Below are 9,722 nucleotides of genomic sequence, written 5' to 3' on the forward strand. Positions count from 1 at the left end.
AAATAGGTCAGTAAGCCTGGATATTGGCAACTGAAAATGTATTTATTTTGTATTTAAAAAGAAAAAAAAAAAAACTTGCATAATGGGGGATTGTGATGTATTAGATAAATCCCTGGATCCATATATGATATATGGCCAGTATAAAGTGGGTCTGGGCCTTTACCTAAAACAATAGCAGTACCAAAGTCTCCTACGATATGAATTTGAGCCATAATTTTGAGTGGAGTTAATCCCATGGAACAACTACAAACAGAATGAGCTCTGACAAACAGAAGTGTCGGGGAGGACCCGGTTCACGTTTTTCCGATCAGTGTTTCTGCTTCCCAGCAATACTGCTACCATCAAAGTAAAACCGAGATCTGCACCAGTCCCAGGAGGACTTATCAGGTAAAGATGAATGAAATCCTGGTTTCACTGTGCTTGCATGCCTCCTCTGACATCACTGGAGGGCAAACAGGTTCATGCCATTCTGTACAGCCTTTCACTGGGGTATTACCAGGGCAATCACAAAAGGATTTAATTTGTGGGGTCAGATTATCGTCACGTGAAAGCCAGAATCCTCTCAGTGCTTGCTGTGGAGTGAGACACCTTACAACATTCAAGGATCTGGCCCACAGTTGAAACAATGACTTGGCACACCCTGTTGAACTAGGAGAATGTTAAAAATCCATCACACTCTTCACTGGGCTGTTTGTTTACTTTAGTGGTTTCACACAGCTGCAATGGTAATGCTAGACCCATGAGGTCACGCTCTGCTCCTAACCAGCTTCTCGGTATATTTAACAATGGAATAATTCCTACCAGTATTGCATTGTTTTTAGAATGATGCTTTGTCACATCTGTATTTTACGCCTACTCGGTTTGTTAGTTCTACAGTCTGAAAAGTAAGAACAAAAATTTAGCCTTCTGTTAAGCTCTGCCAGCCCTTTTTCCCCTTTCACCTTGTTCTTTCCTGCCCTTCTTGATTGCAGAGGCACCTGAGTCAGAGCAGAAACTTTCCTTTCTGTTTTGCTGTGCAAAATTAATTCAATAATTAATCATCCCCTTTCACTAGCATAACAACAGCTTCTGTACCACCACTGCCAAAGATTTCCTTTATATTGTTAAATTTAGCACAATTGTCTCTGCCTGCATCTCTGCTCTATTTTTCCCATCCCCCTTTATTCTTTGCTCTAGCGAGCTAAGTCACCCTTGAAACCACTCTCAACAAAGTTCTTCCATGCTTAGTTTCAGGATGACCCATGAGACTGGCCATGCGTGCTCTTGAACAGCACAGGATCCTACAGCAGCTAAGAGACCAAGACCATTCAGCTCCCATTCATAACTTTCCCACTGACTCACGATGTACCCTGAGCAAGACATTTAACTCTTCTGTGACCCCGGTGATTTTGCAGGGCGACCATATTTCTTGTAAACCATCTCTTTGCTAAGCCAAAAAGTCAACCTATGCAGTTGTCCCTAACACAGAAACTGTCCCCTATGCTTTGGGTACTCTGATTGATTCAGGTATGTTTGGTTCAAATACAAGTTATCTTCCAGAAATAGCTCTAGTCTTGATTTAAAACTTCAAACAATGAAGAGATTGCACTTGACAACTTGTTTCCTCGGTGTTAAAGATTATCACTAATTTAATATTTGTCATGTTTCAGCTTTCAGCCACTGCTTTTTTGCTAAACCCTTCTGAACAGCTCGTTCCATTCAGTTTACATATCATTATAAGACATTCCCTCTGCCTTCAGACCATACTTACATTTCTTCTCTGTACCTGCTCCAGTCACGAATATACACCCTAAATTGTACACATCAAAACCATACTCTATGGCAGCACTAAGGGTGAGCTACAGAAAGAAGACCACATCCCTGCCTCTTCACACACTTCCCAAATTGCACTGCCTAAGTCTACAAGAGCATCATTCTGATTCTTTGCATGCCTCCAGTGTCTCTGTGTTATGATTTTTTGGCATTATGCTCTTCCAGCTCCCTTATCCCAGAAGTTTGAACTGCGATCCTAATTCTCAGGTGTATTGCTTTGAACCAGGCTGTACTACAAACCCTTTGTGTGAACGGACCAACCTTCCTACACCACCATTTGCTCTATCTGCTGTGTGCTTTCAGTAACTTACCTCTTAGACAATCTCTGTGTCCCTCAGAAATGTTATCAGTGGTAATTTCAGATTTACAAAAAGATTAGCATGAAGGGAAAAAAATAACACAAACCACTAAAAAACAAACTACAAAAGCATGCAGTGAAGTGCATGCTTTCACACCAGTGAAAAGAAAGATCCAAGCTACTGATGACTGCAGACAACCCCAGCTAATGCTGACTTTATTTGGTGCCTTCTATGCATCACAGCAGAAAAGCACATGCCCTGCTTCCGGACCCACACTAGCCCAGACAACTGAAACATCTCTGTTTTTAGTGACACTACGCTCAACTAAGATCTTTATCAAAATGTCACAATGGAAGATCAAATGCTTTGTGAAACATGTTGTGAAATACGTTTCTACAGTAACCTGTTGGAACAAGCCCTACAAACTTTATCAATAAATTAACTTCCACCATGACAGCGTTGATAACAATAAAAACGAGTGCCAATTATTGACTTACCTGCTACCTGGCCATGCACCACCTTTTGTACAGTGCTGCCTGGTGTCATGTTAACCATAATACAGCTAACTGGGTCACCCTGCTTGTTCCATTTATTTAGTTTTCTTTCCTTAAATATTAGCACAATACTATGACTCTTCTGGAATTTCACTGAAATGCCAAGAGTTATTACAGATGAGATCTCTCTGGACAAATCCATTAGAGCTCTTTAGTATAGGTTATCTGAGCCTGCTGCTTAAAAATTATTAATGTTACTCATGATGATGAACCTCCTCTTTAACTACTCGGTGACTGGAAAGAACTTCATTATCCTTCTGCAATGCAAATACTTAATCCTACATTTATTTCAGTACTAGGCATTATTAACAAAACCTGCCCTCTGCATCTTGTGCCGGTGGAAGGCTTTCTTCGTCAATTGTTTTCACGTTCAGTTTAGTTGTGCCAGCCACAATTTCCTGTATTGTCTCTAGAGTCCCCGGTCTATTTTAGAGTTCATAATTCTCCATTGATATTGATTGCAATATAGCTTCCCTTTTAAAAAATAATAAGCATCGATAACGATGACATTTTCAACTTCTGTTGCATTTTTCATGTGCAGGTTTCACTAAGAGCATTTTATAAATATTAATTAATCTTCAAAATATACCTGAGAGGAAGATAAGTAGTGAGAAGCAAACTGAGTCACTGAGAGAGAGTCAGTAAGAAACTTATCTGATCACTGCAAGTATTGCAGAACTAGGACTAGCACAAACAAGTTGTTTCAGAGCCTTATTTCACCCTGCAAATGTGCTTTGTAAGGTATTCCTTGGACAAAAGCTTTTATGTAAAACTATAAAAGGAATTTTATGAAATACAATATCACAAAAAAGCTCACAGTAGAACAAGCTATTAAACAACATATTTCCATGCAACTTGAATGATAACAAAATGATAAAAAATTATCATTATGAGTTTATTTCAGACAAATAACCTCAAAACAGGCTAATTTCCTTTACTGAGATACAACCAGCCTGCTAAAAAATAAATGGGTGTAGATGAGATATAGCCTTTTAAATGTTTTGATAGCATTTTTATAACATTCAATGTGACATCCTGATAAGGAAACAGAGAAAAACAAAGTGCAAACAAACTCAGCATAACAGAGGCACTCAGCTGGCTACAAATCTATTAGAATATTACTGTGAGTATGTTGTCTTTACATTCCTTTTCTAGGAATTCCAAAGGATCTGTTCTGATTCTAGTCAATGCTTTTGTTCATGTGGACAATGAAGCAGACATTTTGCAAGCACTTTGCAGGACAAGATTAGAGTAAAAATGACCAGAGAACTAGTCCAAGCCCCCCAGGGTGAAATTCAGTAAAGGAAAATGAAGAGTGCTTGCACTGAAGAAAGGCAAGTCAAGGAAAAATACAATCAGGGAAATAAATGGCAAGGGAACAGCAGAACGGCCAAGGAGCTGGGATGAGTATCAGCCGCCTTTGCCATTTACAGCTGAAATGTTACACTGTGGAAGTTTTTATCTTTTAAGGCTTCAGTATATGCAGAGCCCTGGATGTCCTGACCCACTGAGCAAGCAGATTCAGGACCTGCAGCCATCCTACTAACAGTTACAGAGTTCGTGACATATCTCACATTCCACGGAGGCACTGCTTCTGGAATGACCCCACTACACGCACAGGCCGTGGAACGTGATGGCTATAGGCAGAGTTTAACTCTATCCATCTTCTCAATGAAATCAGCTCCCAAGCTCTGTCAATACAAGTACAATACTTCCTAGGAGAATGACTATGTGAAATAAAGGGAATAAAACTAGTGGAATTTGTGCACATTTTATGGTTATTTTCCTCCCTTTTTTTTTCTGTTCAAAAGTTTTGCATAACTGGGATTCTATTTAAAATTTGTCACATGCTCTGGACAGCTCAGAGGTCTGTTGTGTGTTTGCTTTACTTTATTATCCTAGGGAACACGGTGATTTAGACAAGAAGAGTTAAGCAAGGAGTCCAAAAAGCATTAGGATTTGGATTACAAATTGAAACATGGCCAAACTTTACTAATGGCAAGACTAAAAGACCCATGTTCCTGAAGACTGACAATTCTCTAGCACAACTCATTTTTCCTTTTGTTAAAAAAAGACTTGCACCTTCAATAAAGTCACCTTAGTGAGAAGGTCAGTGTGAAGCTGCAGGACAACTCTAGACAGACAGTGAAAAAAAAAAGCCAAGCTATGAAATCAATCATCTACTTCAGGTAAGTGTAAGAACACAGTGAGGATCAGACCTCAACATCAAGCACCTTCCAACACCTCCAAGAAAAGGTTGCAGAGATCCTTCCTACTAAGAATTAACATCAGAGAAATGAGAGGAGGAAACTCTCCCTGCTGCACAGTTTTGCTTCCCTTTAGCTACTAAAAACATATCTCTTCTGCCTCTGTTTTGATCACCAACTGCTCTCCAAGTCTTAGTATTCTTTTGGCCTCCTTCCTTAGAAATGCAGCGAGCTCTCTATGGAGTTTGCCTTGGTTCCCCTCTCAGACAGCTGTGATTAATTCAGTGTTCAAGCTCTTGAGTTAATTCTCTCATTAGATCACTTTCCTTCTTCATGAAATGATTATTCCCACAGGAGAAATGAGAAAGACTAAAACAATATTGTGCTAGTATCTGACACACTGCATTCAGGATGTTTACTTTAAATCAAGTTGCCTGGAATTGCTCCAGACCAATGGCTTAAACAAGAATCTTTGAATATCTTCTTCTAGTTCAGCGGGGAACTAGAGCCACGCATGTTGCACAACATTCCCATTTCACTGGAATTCCTCCAAGCTTCCTGCTAGGTAAGTGTACCCAGAACACAAACCTCTCCACACAAGTAGGTCAGATGACACCATCCTTTCATTGCTAGGGCATACTTTAAGACTGAAAAGGTTTTTCTTTTTTGGGTTATTTTGGGTCACACACCAATCAACTTTCTATCCAACACTACTTGTGAAGGTGAACCCTGCAGCACAGCACTGAAATACTGCCAGTGCTCTTGAAACCACAAGCCATTATCTGCTGCGTGTTACTCACCAGGACTCCCACATTCTCTCTGGAGGCTCTTGGTGTGCTCCCCAATTCTGCTGTCTGCCAAGTGGCTCCGCTGGGCATGGCTGGGCATCAAAGGGCATCGCCCCATCCAACTGGACAGCCTGCTACTCCGTACCTGTGGTGCAAAGTGGATGCTCGTGAGAGTTTCTCAATAAGCCTTTAAGAATGCTAAATCTGTCTGGACTGACAACCGTGATATCAGGCAGTTACTTCAGTGTCACCTTTACCTGAAGCCATGTTGCAGTGAGAGTAAGAAAAGAACTTAATTACTAATTCCAAAAGAGACAAAAGCATTCACAAAGGCTTCTAAAGACGAGCAGGACAGGAAAAGGAAGGCACTTCAATGAGCTGTACAATTTCTAGTAACTAACTGTTCAGCTGATAAATGGGCAGAGATATCACCACCTTGCTGGTCGTGTGAAAGCTTTGTTTTCACGTAAACAGTGTATCCTGGGGCTACCTGTGCAGAAAGGCTAGCTTTGAAGGCCCCTTCTGCTCTCCATCTTTGATCAGCTCTAGTTCAGATCTCTACCCTACACACACACACAAATAATTGTCAGGATTCATTCATTCTCAGGGGAAGAAAGGTAATAGCTCTTGGGTGTGGCCCAAACCTGCCAAGAGAGTCTTCTCATATCTGGCTTAAGTCTGGACAATGCATTATTTCACTGCAAAGCACAACACCTTTTCCCACTAAGACGGGAAACATCCAGACCCTGAAGGGAAGTTTCTTCAGCCACTAAAGCCTACGTACACCTAAGTAGACAACAGGTTTGTGCAGGTATCTAATTAGAATCTAGTGCCTGTGGCTTATTAGAGGCTTTCGACTGTGAGTAGACAACATGATAACCAGTCCCATGGGGGTGATAAGGGGTTATCCACCACTCTGTCTTTCGAGAAATACCTTGAGAGTAGCCAGGGAGCCTCTTTGCTTGTCCATGTTGCATGAAAGTGAACTCCAGGAGCCTCTCCCATCTTAGCCTGCCAGAGGCAGCAGACTCATGCAGCAGGTAACTCCTCTAAAAAAATAAATAAATAAATAAATAAATAAAAGAAATTGGCAGAGACTGCTGATCTGCATCATTGCCCTGTGCATGCAATGGCATCCAGGGTAAATGTGACACGTGGGCAAATTTAGGCCTTAACAGAGAGAAGATATTTTGGAAGTGTAAGAAGTGTAGCTTAGTGCACTACAGGTATTTCTACTCCTCATAAACTCTTGATGGTTCTGTACTTCTGCAACTTCCCTGGGAGAAGTTTGAGTTCAAGTTCTCATGAAATGTAAGGAAGTGGAACAAAAATGGTTGTCGCTTCTGAGGGTTTTGTGACCTGGACACCAAAGCATAGAGTAAGCTTCTTTCCTTTGTAGTGAGGCTGTCCAACACCTCTCATCAGATAGGTCAAGTGCATTAAAATATGGGCAAGAACATTAAAATACAAGTAGTAGCTACAGTGGGTAACAAAAGAACAGCTGAAAAACAGTAACTGAAAAGGCAGATTGCAACTGGCCATACCACTGAAAGATTACAACAGATTAGTGCAGAGGACAAAGTCCAGATATACTCTGCAGTTTGGCACAGGAAGTGAAGAGTTCATTCCCATTGGAAATGGGGGAGGAATTTGACCTGGCAAATTCTGATCGACTTGCATGGAAAGGGATTCCCTATCACAAAACATCCCACAGGGTTTGTCATACCTGCAAATAGCCAAGGTATGAGTTTCCCGTCTCCTCTGCAACAGAGCACTTTAGCAGACAACCCTCATAAGGATCACTTCGGGGATACTGCTTGAATGCTATGTCAAAATGATCCCCAAAGCTATAGGTACAATGGAGAGGCTTTTCACTGGAGGCAGAAAGGCAACATTTCAAATCAATTATTTTTTCTTGTAGTTTTTTGATACTAAAAGCTTTCCATCTTTACAGAGTTCGGAAAAAATAATAATTATCTTACCTAACAAAGACCTTCCTGTGACAGAGAACTGCAACACCCACACAAGTAATACCTTTTAGCCACCCATTTTTGCTGCACGTTCAGAAAGTACCATCCTGTAGAGACAGCACCATCTGCAGGATTTGAGAGAGGGAGCACAGGCACCTTACTCAGCAGAACACTGCCCAGGCATCTGGAAAGGTTTTCCAGAGAAGCCTTCAGCCAGGGAAATCTGAGCAGCCACAGGACTCTGCGGGATAACGTGAGAAGGACTGCAATCCTTCCTGGTGCTCTGGCACAGCACAGGTTTTTTTCAAGAGGAAGCCTGAGTAGCTTGTCTGTCAGATTATCCCACTGAGGGGTCTTGGTACCGTGACGGCAGCATTTCTGTGCAAGCATGGGCAGTGGTGCACACAGAGGAGCAGTGAGCATGCCTTTTGTGTCGCCTGTCCCATATGTCAGTCAGCACTCAGCTGGTTTATTGACAAATATCATGTTAGGGGGTTATTAAATTAAAATAAAAGACATTTTAACTCCTTCACTCTAATAAGTTGTCATTCTTTGGTGTGTGTTAATCAAAAGGCTCCTCATTACACAGTATAATTTCACACTGTCAAAAGTACTTTCAGATTTATTCCTGAAAATCTACAGCTTGTTTTAGGAGATACATAACCGTATACAGGAGCATTAGCTCCATCTTGTATGGCTTCTGTAGGGTTATAAAAAAAATACGCTGAAGCAGTGCCCTCTTCAGGATGTAGAACCATCCAGCCACATTAATATCGTATAGGACAGGCCTTCGGGGCAAAATCAGCAGTCTCAGCAAAGCTCTTCTGTGTCTGCAAATTTGGCGCTATGGTGTGAAATCCTAGTGCTGGCTAAGTGTCTAACAGCTGACATCAGCCTGCAACTGAGCCACTGGCATTTAGGAGAATTGTAAGCCTTTTACTCACAGGCCACTTCCGATGAATAAAATGTCAGCGCAAAGAGGGGTCTGGTTTCTTTTACCGATTCATCAATGAAAGAAAAATCTCAAAGTATTTGTTAGCCGAGCTCCAAATTTACGTTGCCGCATACTAGCACACATCCATCTGTGTGTGCTTGCAAAAACCTTATTTTTCTATCTAAGTCTATATTTTCTGTGAGTATTTTTTTAAGGCCAGCTTGAAAGGTAATTTTACCATTCTAATGTCAAGAATGAAATGCTGATGAATGGAGAAACCAACAGGCCCCAGGGAGTATCACAGTTCAGATTCCTTCTAGAAGCACATTTAAAAGTTATTACAATGAAATGCAGAATCATGAGAAAAGCCTGAGGGGCCATGACCATTGTAACTGTAAGCAGACATGTTTTTCTTTCCCATTCTCACAATAAATAGATATGGAAGTGTTCCAAGAGGCTCTCTGATTGCTTTTTGCTTTGGCTGCATGTCACGTTGCTCGAATGGCTGTGGAAAACTCAGGAGGGATGCTTTTGTCTCTGAATCAGTGCTGGCTTTGCCAGACCCACTGACTGTGCGCATGTAACTCAGTTTGTGCTGCTCTTCCCTCAGTCAGTGCCCAGGCACGCAGTGACTCAGTGAATTACACAAAGATGGAAGCGTGCCGTGCCTCAGGATCAGCTCTGACCCCAGGGACCATCATGGTACTTACTACGCGGTGCAGTGATGAAGCATCCATGAAGCATGAAGAGGAAGGCCCAAGCACAGCAGGATGCCACACAGAAAGCAGTGTGCAGGCTGGTTGTGCCTTTAGTCAGTGAGCTAAGGACCAGCAATTCCCTGGGCAGGTGCCAGCTGTGGTCTCCCCCCAGCACTACCATGTTTTTCCCTCACAAGCACACCTTAAACTGTCTGGGAAAGACGAGCCTGAGGTAAATATAGCACAAATCTGCTGCCCTTCAGCGCTACAAGCGGTGAGCAAAGCAGATGAAACCCCACACAAAAAATCTTCTCACAGAGCAGGCAACGAGCCCACGGGGCAACCAGGCTCCGGAGAGCCAAGTGACGGGGACCCACTGGGGGAGAGGGACGCTGAGCAGCGCAACCCCTGAGGGAGCGGGGGGCGCCGCCGCCATTTTGCGCATGCACCGGGGCCGCCC

The 9,722-nt window shown here is 42.2% G+C and overlaps 1 long non-coding RNA gene across 4 annotated transcripts in view; it reads right to left on the reverse strand.

Annotated features, from left to right (window-relative positions):
- The window catches only part of LOC137860642 (uncharacterized), a 31,128-nt gene extending 21,414 nt beyond the window's left edge, over window positions 1-9,714 (reverse strand). Inside the window, exons 1-3 of one of the 4 annotated variants that reach the window (XR_011099118.1) lie at window positions 9,579-9,714; window positions 6,595-6,709; window positions 5,673-5,805 (exon numbers count right to left, since the gene is read on the reverse strand). This is a non-coding gene — a long non-coding RNA (uncharacterized lncRNA). Of the gene's footprint in view, window positions 1-5,672; window positions 5,806-6,594; window positions 9,522-9,578 lie in introns of those variants that run through there. The other 3 variants (XR_011099117.1, XR_011099116.1, XR_011099115.1) reach the window with 3 other exon arrangements.
- Window positions 9,715-9,722: the final 8 nt, after the last annotated feature.

The sequence above is a fragment of the Anas acuta genome, chromosome 8 (assembly GCF_963932015.1).
Source record: "Anas acuta chromosome 8, bAnaAcu1.1, whole genome shotgun sequence".
NCBI classification, from domain to species: domain Eukaryota; kingdom Metazoa; phylum Chordata; class Aves; order Anseriformes; family Anatidae; genus Anas; species Anas acuta.